Raw genomic sequence first — 14,191 nt, forward strand, 5'->3', positions numbered from 1 at the left:
TCTCTCTCTCTCTCTCTCTCTCTCTCCCTCCCTCCTTCTCTCTCCCCTTCTCTCTCTCTACTTCCCTCCCTCCCTCTCTGTAGCAGCTGCGCCGCCTCGGGAGCGATGTGAGGCTGTCTCTTCCCGGAGCGCTCACGGTGTCATCTGAAGTCGTTGCCGCATTGCCAGCATTTTTGGAGAATGCACGCTGAGATCCATCTGTGTTTGTTTAGCCTCAGTTTACACAGAAGCCCTGTTAGTAAGATCAGTCAGCAGGCCGCCTGTTAGGGGAGACTGCTCCCACAGCCAGGAGACTTTCCAGCCTCCAGCCGCCCAGATGAGCTCCTTTAAAGAAACAGGAAGCATTTTTCAAAACAGCTGTGCTGCCAATCTCTTTTGTCCACTCTCTCTCTCTCTCTCTCTCTCTCTCTCTCTCTCTCTCTCTGTCTCTCTCACCCCTCCCCCCAAAAAAGTTTGTGATTTGTATTTGCCTTTTACCTCTTAGAGTTCTCCATGTCCTTCTAGAATACTCACCTGCCCATGGTTTATTGACATTTCCTCCCTTCTGTGTCTCAAGGCTATGATTTTAGTAGGAGTGGTAGGAGGGAGGGGCAAACACTGCCTTGTTTTGGCTGTCAGAGACACAGCATTGCCTTTTCTGGACCAGTATAACGCTGAGGCAAAGACAGAAAGTGGCAGAAATCCTATGGAGGACACAGGCCTCAGTTAGACCTGAAAGGAGTCCTAGAGAGCTTCTCTTTCATCTTCCGGAGCTGAAGGTGTAAGGTGACTTGTCCACAGTCACATGTTGTAGCAGTAGGTGGCAAAGCTAGAATTCAGAGCCAGGTTGTCTAACCAAGTCCAGTGCTCTTTCCTGCCCAAAAGGTTTACTTCAGAAACAGCATAGAATTGTGGAGAAATTGTGGGTTTGTAGTCAGGGGAATCTGGCTTCAAATCCCTCCTCTGCTGCTACTTATATGACCTTGAGCAAGTCATTTAGGGGCTGCCTCTCTGGGTCTTGGATTAATTCTAAAACAAGTAGGGATTAAGTGACATGTTCAAGGTCCTATAATTTGTAAAATAAAGAAGATGGACTAGATGGTCTCTAAGGACCCTTCAGCTCCAAATATATGATCCTGCAACTTGTTCAGTCATGTCCCCCATTTGGAGTTTTCTTGGCAAAAATAATGGAGTGGTTTGCTGTTTCCTTCTCTTACTCATTTTACAGATGAGGAAACTTGAGGCAAACAGGGTTAAATGACTTGCCCAGGGTCACAGAGCTAGGAAGTATCTGAGGTCAGATTTGAACTCAGGAAAATGAGTCTTCCTGACTCCATGTCCTGTGTTCTGTGCACTATGGCGCCACCTAGCTGCCCAGTCCCTAAACTAGAGGTCTCCGAAGGCCCTGGCCACTCTAGACTTCTGATCCAATGACTACTTGGCTTCCAAGTCCCTCCTAGGTCCAGGTCTGTGGGTCAATGAATCCCCAAAGGGACTTATGGTGAACCCAGCTATTCCAGCTCTTACCCAGTAGCTCAGCAGCATTGCAATACTATTCAAATAGAATGCAAAAGTCAGGAGTTGGAAGACCCAGGTCTTTAATTTCAGAACTTTGGGCCTCATGGATGAGAAATGATAATAACTACAGAATGGTTAAAAAAAAAAAAAGGGCGGGGGGAAGGGATTTGGGAGATTATCCAACCCAACCCCCTCCCAGGAAGGAAAACCTGATATGAGGTGGTCTCAGAAATAGAAAGGGAAAGTGGGGACTGCAAGTCACCCAGCATTTATTAAGCATCTACTATGTTCCAGGTGCTGTGCTAAGCATTGGGCATGAAAAGAAAGGCAAAAAGTTCTAGCTTCGATGGCTATTAGGAGAGACAATTTCCAAACAGCCCTGTACAAACAAGTTACATACAGGATAACGGGGGAGGGGGGTGGCTGGAGAGTGGGGGGATTGACAGCCCAGCCATCCCTCCAATCCACTTCCTGGAAGGAGAATTAGATAAAAGGATGCTCTCCTATCCTCCAACAGCCCATTTCCCCCCTGAGCAACTTTAAGTTCAAATTCCCATCAAGATATTTGTGCACAACTATGTCCCTCCTGTCACACACAGAAACCTCTCCTCACTGTACCAGGAGTGACCCAGGACTCCTGTCCTTGTCCCTTATCCCTTTTTATTCTACCCTAAATACCTATTTTGCCTCCTGGAAAGGTCTCAGGATCACATACTTAAAGCTAGAAATTTAGGGGTCATTTTCTCCAAACCCCTTGCTTTATAGATGAGAAAACTAAGGCCCAGAGAGGTTAGGTAAGGTGTGCAGGGGCCATTCATAGAAGGTCAGAGCTGGACCATTGTAAGGAAACTGAGACACAGAGGTCATTCATTTAACACTTATTAAATGCCTGTTGCATGTAGATTACTGTGCTAGATCGTCTAAGCTTTGCCTAGGGAATACTAAACAAAGATAGAACAAATGTTAGGTAAGGCAAAGTCCCTGCTCTTTTGGAATATATATATATATATATATATATATATATACATATATATATATTCCAAAATATATATATATATGATCTCAGAAATAAAATGTAAACCTTGGGTGGCTAGGTGGCGCAGGGAATAGAGCACTGGCCCTGGAGTCAGGAGGACCTGAGTTCAAATTCGGCCTCAGACCCTTGACACACTTACTAGCTGTGTGACTTTGGGTAAGTCACTTAACCCCAATTGCCCTCCCCAAAAACTAAATAAACAAAATGTAAACCAATTACAAAAAGATAAAATATTAGAATAGGGGTGCAACACTCAGGGTGGTGGGAGATCCTTTATTAAGTTCTACTGTGTGCTAAGTACTAGGGATATAAAGAAAAGGGGGGGGAGTTCTCTGCTGACAAGGAGAGCACATGGGAGCCCCAAAGATCTAGGATGAACTTCTAGAGAGAAGTAACACAGCTCAACATTCCACTTGTGCCTGGGGGGGGCGGTGCTGAGCTGCTCCACCCCCGCCCCATACTGTAGTGTCTCTGCTGCTGTTCATAAAATGTGGTGCTGGAAAGAACCCTGAAGATAATCTACACCCTCTGTAAACAAAAGGGGAAACTGAGGTTCAGCAAAGGGAAGCAGCTTACCAGAAGTGACAGTTATGTAGCAGAGTCAGCATTCAAACCCAGGACACTTATCTCCAAGATCAGGGCACTCCCAATCACCCAGCACTGTCCCTGACTCCATCTCCCAAGCTCCCAGGAGCTCACTCTTCAGAGCTCCCTGAAAAAAGATTCTTTTCCACTCTGTATGCTCAGTGTTCCTCCAGCTGGAGAAATCACCAGGGCTGGATTTCCCGCTAAAGCAGGCATTCGTTTGTCATCTGGGCTTGGTGAAATGGTTTTTATTTTATTTTAAATAGTCTGACAACTGCATTTCAATATAATTGGTTTTCTTTCTAATCCTAGGCATTTTTATTTTATGCATTTAGAAACATGGTTCTAAGGCTTCTCCAGACTGCAAAAGGGGTTAATGACTTATACCGGGAAAGGGTTATGAGCCCCTGAGCTAAATTCTTTTGCTTTGGGAAATGTTCTTGCTGGACACTGGCTGATGCCTATGGTGGCTCCATGCTACCTAAGAGGCTGAGGATGATGAGGCCTGAGCTCAGGAGTTCTGAGCAACAGTAGGGCTAAAGCTCCAAGGTGTCCAAACTAAATCTGGCATCAGTATTTGCCAGGGATCACCAGGCTGCATAAGGAAGGCTGAATGAACCCAGATCAGAAGCTAAGGAAGTCACTGCCTCCGTGTTGATCCGCAACAGGATCTGGCCATTGGTGGTCATTGTACTTCCAGCCTGGATGAGAGGGAAACCCAATCTTCTTAAAAAATGCTCAGTGAAGTGAGCGTGTTAACACCAGGGCAGCAGGGAGCACAGATAACCCACAGGTTGCATTAGGGCTGTTAGTTACAACAGTAACCTCAGTCTGCCAAGCTGGAATGAAATGTGTTAACAGATGGAATCATTTAAGGGTTCCCTTCTCAGCCTGGTGTGGTAGAATGAGCGCCAGGCTCCAAGACGCAAGATGCAGGCTTCACCAGCTGTGTGACCCCGGGACAGTCCCCTACCTTCCCTCTCCAAGCTTCCTTTCCCTCAACTATAAAATGAGGGGGCGGGATGAGGTGACCTCGACCATTCCTTCTAGCCCAAGGTTTATGGTCCGACTTTCCCACCCTGAACCTTAGTGAGATTTGCTTTTTCACCTGTAAACTGAAAATGCCACCATTTGAACTTTTCTTCACAGAATAGTTACAACAGAGTCTATTCATCTGCAAACTTGTCTCCCCCAGCAGAAAACAAACTCTTTGAGGCCAGAGCACAGTCTGGTACATAGTAGACCCTTCATAAATGTTTGTTGATTGAGTGACTGGTACTACATAAATGTGAATTGTGATCGCCCCTACCCCCGCCTTCATCTTTTTTACTATTATTGGCCCTGGGGGCCCTCTACTGGAGGAAATGCCACTCAACAAGGAACTAAAGACGAAGCAACAGGCTTGGTTAACACACAGACTGGAGGGTAGACATTCTGGCCACTGGATTTCCAGCAATCCATCAACCTCCTCATTTTACATATGAGGAATAGAAAGCTCAGCGATGGCAAGTGACTTGCCCAAGGTCACTAAGACCGCAGAGTTGAATCAAGGTCTTCTAACTCTAAATCCAGAGCTCCTTCCACTATGTTGAGAATTGGCTTGATGTGAGTCTTCCCATACCCAGAACTCAATATTTTAGCCTGAAATAATTGGAAAGGAAAAGTCCTTACCCTGAGAACATACGGGGCTTCTTCAGAGATGCCTGCCTAGGGTCTCCTGTCTCTCTTTTTCCCAGTGAGAAAGGGGGGAGTAAGAAAGGAAGGACCCCTTTTAAGGGTCTCCTTTTTTATTCCCTGATATATAGTGCAGAGCTCTTTATTTTTAGTCACCACCTAACCAATGGGCCTCAGTTTACTCATTTGTTAAGAGAAATTAATAGTGCTTGTCTTGACTACCAAATTTAAGTCAATTCAATAAGCATTTATCAAACAATGATTATGTTCTGGGTTCTGAGGATAGAGACAAAAATATGTCCTCAAGAAACTTGCAGTTTCTTGGGGAGGGTGGAGATAAGATGCACACAGAAAGTAAATTATTTTGTATATTTAAAATATGTACAAAATAAATTCAAGGATCTATGATTTCATCAGTGTATTGAGGGTCTGGCTTGTGTCAGGGATCTTTCCATAATGGGGATCAGTTATGGAACAAATATTCCTTCCTATACACCAAAGAAATGCTGAAAGACAGAAAAAATTAATAATTCACATTGACAGAACTTAATCAGTGACTAATGACTACTGTTACATCTTCAGGGAGGTTGTGTCATAAAAGTCACAACAATAAAGCAACTTAGGGGTGGCCAGGTGGCACAGTGAGTAAGAGTGCCAGCCCCAGAGTTGGGAGACCCGGGATCAGTTCTGGCCTCAGATACTTAACACCCACACAAAATAACTGGCCATGTAAACTTGAGCGAGTTAACCCCAATTGCTTTAAAAAAAAAAAAAACAATAAAGCAACTTGAGGGTCAGTTGAATAACCAACACTACATTTTTTTTTTTTGCTTTTTGGAGGGCAGTTGGGGTTAAGTGACTTGCCCAAGGTCACATGGCTACTTTTTGTGTTAAGTCTCTGAGGTCGGATTTGAACTCAGATCCTCCTGACTCTAGGGCCAGTGCTTTATACCAACACTACATTTCACCTTGACTTTGCACCGTCTCTCTCAAAGTCTGTGTGTTCTAGTAAATCAGGTCAGGAATTAGGCTTGTCCTCTGGTCAAAGGTCATCCTCTCCCAGAGCACTGGACTAATGTCAAACTTTACAAACCTTTGAAACTCTGGTGGCTTCTAAGCATATCAGTCTTGGGATTGAAGCTTGATCATCAAAAATAAGGAAGACAGAGAGAGAGACAGAGAGAAACAGAGAGAGAATCAGTCATCAAGCAATTACTACTTGCCAGGCACTGTGCTGATGAGACATATAAATATAAGCAGTCAAGAAAATCTCCCTCTTGAGTAGCTTACATTCTAATAGGGAAAGACAACACACAAAGAGAAATGGAAAGAGAAGGAGAGGGAAAGAGTGCATAAGAGCAAACATAGGAAAAGTAGCTCAAATCCAGGTTCAGGCTTGCCTAGGCAGGACATGACCCTTAGTTGTCATGCATTCAGGTCTGGTGAGGAAGGTTTCTCCTCAGGAGTGTTCTGGAAAGCCATGCTTGCTCCAACTGCTCAAATAAATCTGGATTTGGAGTCAGAAGATCCGGATGCGAATCCCTGTTCTTCCTCTTACTGCTTGTGTGACCGTAAGCAAGTCACTGATCGTTTTGGGGGCCTTAGTTTCCTCCCCTATAATGGGGGGTTGGACTGGACAATTGTGTAAGGTCTCTGCCTTTGTTATGCCTGAGTCTTCTAGCCCTAAAATGCTGTGATTCTATAGCAGGGTGTGCTGCAAAAGAGTGAAATTGGTCCTTTGAGGCACCAAACTGGCCTCAGCTTATGCAATGGGATGGACCCTCCAAGGCCCAGAAATCTCTCCCCAACATACCTCCCTCGGTTCCTTAAAGCTCTGCCATCCTTTATATTAAGCTGATCCTTTATATTAAGAGGCATTACCTAGTAGATGATTAATAAATGACTGATTGATCGATTATCTCTAGAAAGTTGTTCTAGAACCTGAAGGCAGACAGGAGGGAGGAGCTGTTTGTAGTTGCCTCTGACCCTCTGTCTGCTTGGTTGACCTCTTTCCCTCCCAGGGACAATGCCAGAGCTGGAGCCCAGGGACTGCTAGTGAGGTCTTAGCAGTAGTAATAATAACTCATATTGAAACAGTGCTTGTGGAGAAACAGGACAGTCTAGTGTCGCTCAGTCATGTGTAACTCTTTGTGACCCCACTTGGGGTTTTCTTGGCAAAGATACTGGAGTGCTTTGTAATTTCCTTTTCCGGTTCATTTTACAGATGGGAAACTGAGGCAAGTAGGGTTAAGTGCCTTGCTAGAAAGTGTCTGAGATCAGATTTGAACTCAGGAAGTTGAGTCTTCCTGACTCCAGGTCTGGGCTCTCTCCACTCTGCCAACTAGCTGAGTCATGTGTTACACTTGACATCAGGAAGACCTGAGTTCAAATCTCACCTCTGAAACTTGCCAGCTGTGACCCTGAGCAAACCACTTAATCCCTTAGACTCAATTTGCTTCTCTCTAAAACTGGGATGATGATTGATACAAGACCTCACAAAATTATTGTGAAGACTCGAGGTTATTGTGACTGGTATTATCCCATTTGATTTTCCCAATAGTTGGGTTAGCTATGCTGTGCAAATATTATTATATTCATTTAACAGATGAGAAAACAGGGAAATTGAATGACTTGCTTTTGGTCTCAGCTAGTAAGCAACAGAGCTTAGCCTAAAATTTGGGACATTTGGCTCCAAGTCCAGACACTTTCCATTGTACCACACTGCCTCACCTCATTGATTAATTATCAATCATTAATATCTTCCTAGAACTATGCTTCTGCAGCTGGCCCTTGCAAGAAGACAGGGTACAGAGGTCATGGAATTTGGGGCAGTTGGTTCAATGAGGGCAGGGAGAGGAAGGGACAGAAGGTGGAAATGAAGAAGGCAGTGGGGGTACATGCCCTCCAGAAGCAGGAAAAGGTGTGCCCAGGACAGAGGGAGGGGGCTGGCACCAAAATAGACCAGCTTTGTCATTTACCGAAACACATGCTCCACCAGCCCAGACTGGCCCATTTAATGAAATCTGTCATTCCAAAAGCAATGAGCTTGAGTCCTTGTTTTCCACGAAATGATGGACTGACTTCCTTTGGCCTTTGTCACTGAGCTATCACAGCCAAAGTCCAGCCACTGCTGAACTGAAGGAAAATACCTTTTTCTTCTTTTTTCTAAAGCTGACAATTGGGTTAAAAAGACTAATCAGCTGTCAAGGGAGGCGAGAATTTGGGGCATAGTGTGAAGTAGGTGGGAAATCCTGACTGGAGAATGCAGCCCTACTATAAGCAAAGAGAGAACCCCAAGACCTCCAGAGTCAACTTGGGATGCCTAGGGCCCAAGTGTGGCCTCCAGCTCGCTCTGGGCCCCACCCTATGGTAGCCTCGAGCACTCTCTCATGTTCCCAGACTTTGCTGCCCCTCCCTCCATAGCAAAATGCATTCCTCCAATCTCCCATTCCCTCAAAACTTTGGTCAAGATTAGGAAGTCAACAGAAAATCAACAAATATCTACTAAGTGCCATATTACTATGTTCCAAGCACTAAAGAAAGGCAGAAATTGGAAGTCACAGTCTAAGGGGAGAGACAACATGCAAATAACTCTGTACATACAAAGACATATAAGGATAAACTGGAAGATGTGGGAATGTGCTCAAGGCTGTTAATGGTCCTCCCAGGTAACAGAGTTGCATTTAACAGAAAGCTTCCAAAAACAATGCATTTAACCACAAGATGTCAGAATCATAGAACATTAGAGCTGGGAAGACATTAAGGATATTGTAGTTCAACCTCCCTCCCAAAGCACAGTTAAGGAAACTGAGGTCCAGATAGAGGGGAAGTGGGTTTTTGTTTTTTATCTCTCACAGATATTTCATAGAGGAAGTGGGAAAGAAGAGAGATTTCTTTTTTTTTTTTTTCAAAATTTTCTTCATTTAACAAAAAATTATTTTTACTCTCTTCCCAATCTCCAACCCTCTCCAAAAAACAAAACAACGCCCCCCCCAAAATCCAACCCCCAACCCCTTGTAAAACAATATACACAGTCAGACCAAACAAATACCTGCTTTGGCCATATCCAACCAATGTGTCTCACTTGGCATTCTGAGTCCATTCCCTCTCTGCCAGGAGGCAGGCTACACATTTCATCTTGAGTTCTCTGGCACCCTGGCTGGTCTTTGCATTGATCATAGTTCTTAAGTCTTTCATAGTTGTTTGTTTTTAACAGAACACAAGTTTCTTGATTCCCATCACGATGTATTTCTCCTTTATCACACTGTTTCTCCTGAAGGCAAGAAATCGGTAAAGGAAAGCAATAATTGCAGGAAGGAGTGATTGTAACCACAGTGATCGGGGGAACCCTTCTGACCTCCTGTCTGGGGCATTATCAGCCATGGAGCTAGGCATATGTACTGTGACTCCAGGGAAGGAGATGGGCAACCAGCGGCTTCTAGCAGATGCTTCAGTCCTGGAGACTGTGCTAAGGATAACTGATGTCTGAACCTGGAAAGGCAGTGAATCCTGTCCTCCCTAGGACTCCAACAAGGGTGGGGGTCGGGGGCTGGGGCTGGAGGCTGGAGGCCCAGCATTCTATCCACTGTGCCACCTCGATGTATTAACAATCATTTTCCAATTCAGCCCACTCAGAAAGCATTTATTAGGCCCCTACTGCATGCCAGGTACTATGCCAGACGCTGGAGCTCACCAAGATAAAAATGAAATAGACCCACCCTCAAAGAGCTTACATTCTATTGGGAGTAAAATTGTATGTACAAAGATAAAGAAATAGAAAATAGATACACAGATAAGTGAAGGTACAAAGTAGATACAAAGTACTTCTTAAGCGAATGAGAGAAATCACCAACAAATGGAAAGAGTCGGAAGGGCTGGAGGCCAGGCAGGAATCCCAATGCTGCCTCTGGGTTTTCTCCCTGCTCGTAAATGAGCCTTGTATCCCTGTGCATCTGCCCCTTGGAGTGTTCCATCTCTTGATTTCAGAGAAGCCCTCTTTCACAGAACTGTAAAAATAGTTTTTCGATGGGGCCGGGACACTAGCAAGCTGCCAAGCATTTTCCCCCTTGACTTTTTTAGGGAATACTTCATAATCGAGGAATGCATTCTTGACGGAATTGGAAGTTGTTTTTCTTGGGGGAGGGGTCGAGGAGAGGAAGTTATCACGCAGATTTCACATCAAATTCTTAAATCCCTGTGGACATGTACTTGTTATTCTCTCATCTGCAGATGAAGGGGGCTCATTACAAGCTTTGTGGTTCTGTTAATAACCAGGTCTTGGGGTGCAATCCTGTGATAATAATGCTGTTAATCATTACAATAGCACTTTTATAAACTTGCAGAGCATTTTGCAATTATCATCTCATTTGATCTTCACAACAATCCCGGGAGGTAGGTGCTGTTATTGCCCTCGTTTCACAAAAAAGTAAAGTGACTTTACCAGGGTCACACAGCTTGCCATTGTCTGAGGCTGGATATGAACTTGGGATTTCCATTGTCACTGAGCTGCTTTAAAGATCTCTTTCAGAATTCTGTTTCATCCTGATATAAGCCCATTGTCTCACTTTTGTGTTTTTCTGTGTGAGTGTGTGAGAAAGGCCATACATGTAGGGGAGAGAAGTTTATAGTTGGATTATAATTCTAGAGACAGAGGAAATTTATAGGACCAGCCCTTTCATTTTACAGATAAGGAAACTGAGGCTTGGAGAGGTCTCTTTTAAAACAAATTTTGTTTTTAAAGGATTATCTTTAAAAAAAAAAAAAACCACCAGAATTCTTCTGGAGAAATTGCATAGCCTTGAGCTGCAGAAAACTATAGTCTCGGAAGAGACTTGGGGGTCACCCAAAGGACAACAAAGAGATATTCCTGGTGGGTGTGTGCAGGCTGGGACTCATTACAAAGGCAGAATTATGTAGGAGACTCTCTGTAAGGGCTATCATTGGAAATATGTAAGACCAGAAGGAAGGGTGGCCTGGTCATGTGGGAAGAACAAGGAATGACTGATAGGCAGGCAGCCCCTGAGCTCCTCTGGTACCTACAGAGCATCAGCAAACCTAGGAGGAGATTGGGTGGACCCTCGGGAAGATTGATAGGAGGAAACTGAGGAGCCACCCAGGATGGGGAGGCAGAGATGGGTTTCTATTTCCATTTTTGAGGGAATGCCCACATCCAAGAGATGGCAGATCCCTGGGAATACAATGTTGTTGAAAAGCTCATCTTGCCTAAAGTGGGAGAACAGGATTCATCTTTCTTCTAACGTTTCTGGATGTTCTCCCTTCCCCTCCCCTTTCCTCTCTTCTGTCACCTTGGAGGGAAATGAAGCCTGAAATTGACTTACTTCCCTTCTTCAGATATTTCTGATTTCTTTGTCGGGAGGAGTTCCTCTTCAGATGGCAGCCACCGTGTGCCTCAGTACCTGATTTCCATAGGTCCAAACAGAGGCAGTGTGCCATAGTGGGGATGGATTTAATTCCCAGTTGGGCCACATCTTGATTGTCTGATCTTGGGCAAGTTACCTTATTTCTCCGGTCCCTCATCTGAAAATTAAGGTGCCTGGACTAGGACTTCTAGGTCCTTAGGTGTGGCCTTTTGACTGAATCCAAATTTCACAGAGCAAACCCTTTTATTTGGGGGATTTGTTCTGTTTGCATGCATTCAAAGCGTTGCACTTGAGGACCTAGAGGGCCCCACATGGCCTTGAGGCCGCAGGTTTCCCACCCCTGGTAGATGAATTCAAAGGTCCCTTCCAACTTAAAATCTCTGGTCCTAAGAACTCATGAACCTCATGTGCAAATACATTGCATCATCTGGGGGTCGGCTCTGGTACTGAACCTTACTAAACTCCTCTGGGCTGGTTACAAGTCACACAGAGGCGAGGCAGCAAGGTACTGGGGAAAGACAGTGGGATTTGGATACAAAGAACTTGAGTTTGAATAGTGGCTTTGCCCCTTACTGGCTCTGTGACCTTAGGTAAGTCACTTAAGCTCTCTGGGTCTCAGTTTCCTCACCTGTAAAATGAGGGGATTGGACTAGATGCCATGTGTGTCTCAGGGTTTACACTCCTCTTTGAAGGTTGCCTAAACAGTACAATCAAAAAGATTCAGGTTTGAATTTTGTCTCTGACGTTGTGTGAGTGTAGGTAAGACATTATCTCCTCTGAGCCTCAGTTTTCAAATCTGTAACATGCAGATGAGAATAACTATGATGTAGACCTGACAGGGCTGTTTGTCAAGCTTAAACAAAATACCTGCAGATGCTTTGAAAATTATAAAGGACTTCATTAAAGACATTCATATAGAGCATTAAGGTTTGCAAAACACTTTGCATAAGTATCTTGCTTGATCTTCACAATAGCCCTGTGAAGTAGCAGCTATAATGAACCCATTTTGCAGATGAGAAAAACAAGACTGATAGAGGTAAAATGATTCACCCACATTCGCTAGTGACTCAAAGGCAGTCATGAGATAACCTCAGAGTCAGGAAGAGCTGAGTTCAAGCCTCACTTCTGACATACCCTGGTCATGTGACCCTAGACAAGTCCCTTGAAATTCTCAGTGCTCTGGGAAATTCTCTAAGACCATAAGGTGCCTACCTGCATTGGTGGAAGATGTTTCCTCCCCAGAGCATTCCCTGCAGCAGTGAAATCACAGGCCTGGTGACTTTCCCTCCCATATACTTACTAAGTCCAGAAGGTGGAATTTGAACGCAGTCCCTGGGACTCCAAGTCTAACACTCTTGTTTATCATCCAAAAGAAGAGGAACAATTGGGGGGTTATGATAGTCCAGGGACCCAAAACAATCTTGATCCAACATTGCTGCCTTTGTTGTTGTTTAGCTAGGTGGCACCACAGTGCATAGCACTGACCCTGGAGTCCAGAAGACTCATCTCCCCGAGTTCAAATCTGGCCTCAGACACTTATTAGGCATGTGACCCTGGGCAAGTCACTTTTAATCCTGTTTACCCTCATCTATAAAATGATCTGGAGAAGGAAATGGAAAGCCACTCCAATGTCTTTGCCAAGAAAACCCCAAATGGAGTCACCAAGAGTTGGACCTGACGGAAAAATGACTGAACAATAAAAGTAGCCATTTGATTCAATGAACATAACTTCACTAAATACCTACTATGTGCAAAGGCCCCATGCTGAAGATACAAAGTTGGAAAATGGTGCTTGTCCTAAAGGGCGCCCTTGGGAGGCTGAGTGCCCCCCGTCAGTGAAGGTTGAATGACCACTTGTTGAGAATGTTATAGAAGGAATTTCTACTTGGGTGCAGGTTGGAATAGATGATTTCATGGTCTTCTCCCAACTTGAATTTAAAGAGACTTCCATGATCAAACGTTCATTGTAAAGGAGAACCCAGTGATGACTTGTTTGTAGAGTACAACAAAATATGTTTCACACGATTGCACATGTATAACCTATATCAAATTACATATTGTCTTAGGGAGAGGAGAGTAGGGAAGGAAAGAGAAAAATCTGGAACTCAAAATCTTTCAGAAAATGAATGTTAAAAATTGTCTTCACATGTAATTGGAAAAAATAAAATCCTATTAAAAATAACAGCTTAAAAAAAGAGTACCACAAAAGAAATCACCGAGGACGTGAATAACTAGAAGAAGAAGTGAGCCAGTCATAGGAGGCTCCATGGGAGACAAAAGTGATAGATAATTCAAGTGTTAAATTGAGAGCCTTGAGATATGAAAACAACAAATCAAAGGGAGCCTTCCATTGTGTTGTGCAAAGGATTCATCAAAGGACTTATTTGATAATCACACTATTTTTTGAGCAGTGCTAAATAAATGCTTACTGGTTGACTGACACAAGACCAGAAGCCAGGAAGGAGCTGTGACCTGCATCAATACCAAGTGGTATCCGCATTAATGAGCTCACAGATTTGCCTAGTATCTAAATGTCTACGGGACATTAGTCGCCTACATTTTTATTAAGCACCTACTATGTGCCAGGTTCTATGCCAAAAACAAATGCCTGCTCTAAAGAAGCACACATTAGGGACATTGGTTTAGCTAAAGTCACAGAAGTATATTGGGAACCAGAGGATAAGACTCCTCTGGCTGACAGGGCACACAGGCCATCCTTCTAGAAAAATGGACTCTAGGGGCATCCTGCTATGACTTGGTGTTCAACCCATTCACAACAGGGAATCCAAAGAATTCATCCTTTCATTTAAGTACCTACAATGGGCCACGGCCAGGGTATGGTTCAGTAATAAAATAAGGCACCCTCCAGGGGCTTGTCGTTGATCAGTTGTTCAGTCGTGTCTGACTCTGTGACCCCATTTGGGATTTTCTTGGCAAAGATACTGGAGTGGTTCGCCATTTCTTTCTCCAGCTCACTTGACAGATGAGGAAACAGAGGCAAACAGGGTGAAGTGACTTG

At 44.2% G+C, this 14,191-nt stretch overlaps 1 long non-coding RNA gene across 3 annotated transcripts; it reads right to left on the reverse strand.

Annotated features, from left to right (window-relative positions):
* Positions 1 to 6: 6 nt before the first annotated feature.
* Positions 7 to 9,774, reverse strand: LOC138171461 (uncharacterized). Of its 3 annotated transcripts, none has more exons than XR_011170893.1 (3): positions 9,581 to 9,774; positions 8,844 to 9,065; positions 7 to 324 (listed from the first exon to the last, which is right to left on the reverse strand). It is a non-coding gene; the product is annotated as an uncharacterized lncRNA (long non-coding RNA). The 3 variants fall into 3 exon arrangements; XR_011170894.1 differs by lacking the exon at positions 7 to 324 and adding an exon at positions 2,905 to 5,298; XR_011170892.1 differs by lacking the exon at positions 7 to 324 and adding an exon at positions 2,905 to 5,932.
* Positions 9,775 to 14,191: the final 4,417 nt, after the last annotated feature.

The sequence above is a fragment of the Petaurus breviceps genome, unplaced genomic scaffold (assembly GCF_028583685.1).
Source record: "Petaurus breviceps papuanus isolate PSGF00001 unplaced genomic scaffold, PetGlider_PUasm1.0 446, whole genome shotgun sequence".
Lineage (NCBI taxonomy): Eukaryota > Metazoa > Chordata > Mammalia > Diprotodontia > Petauridae > Petaurus > Petaurus breviceps.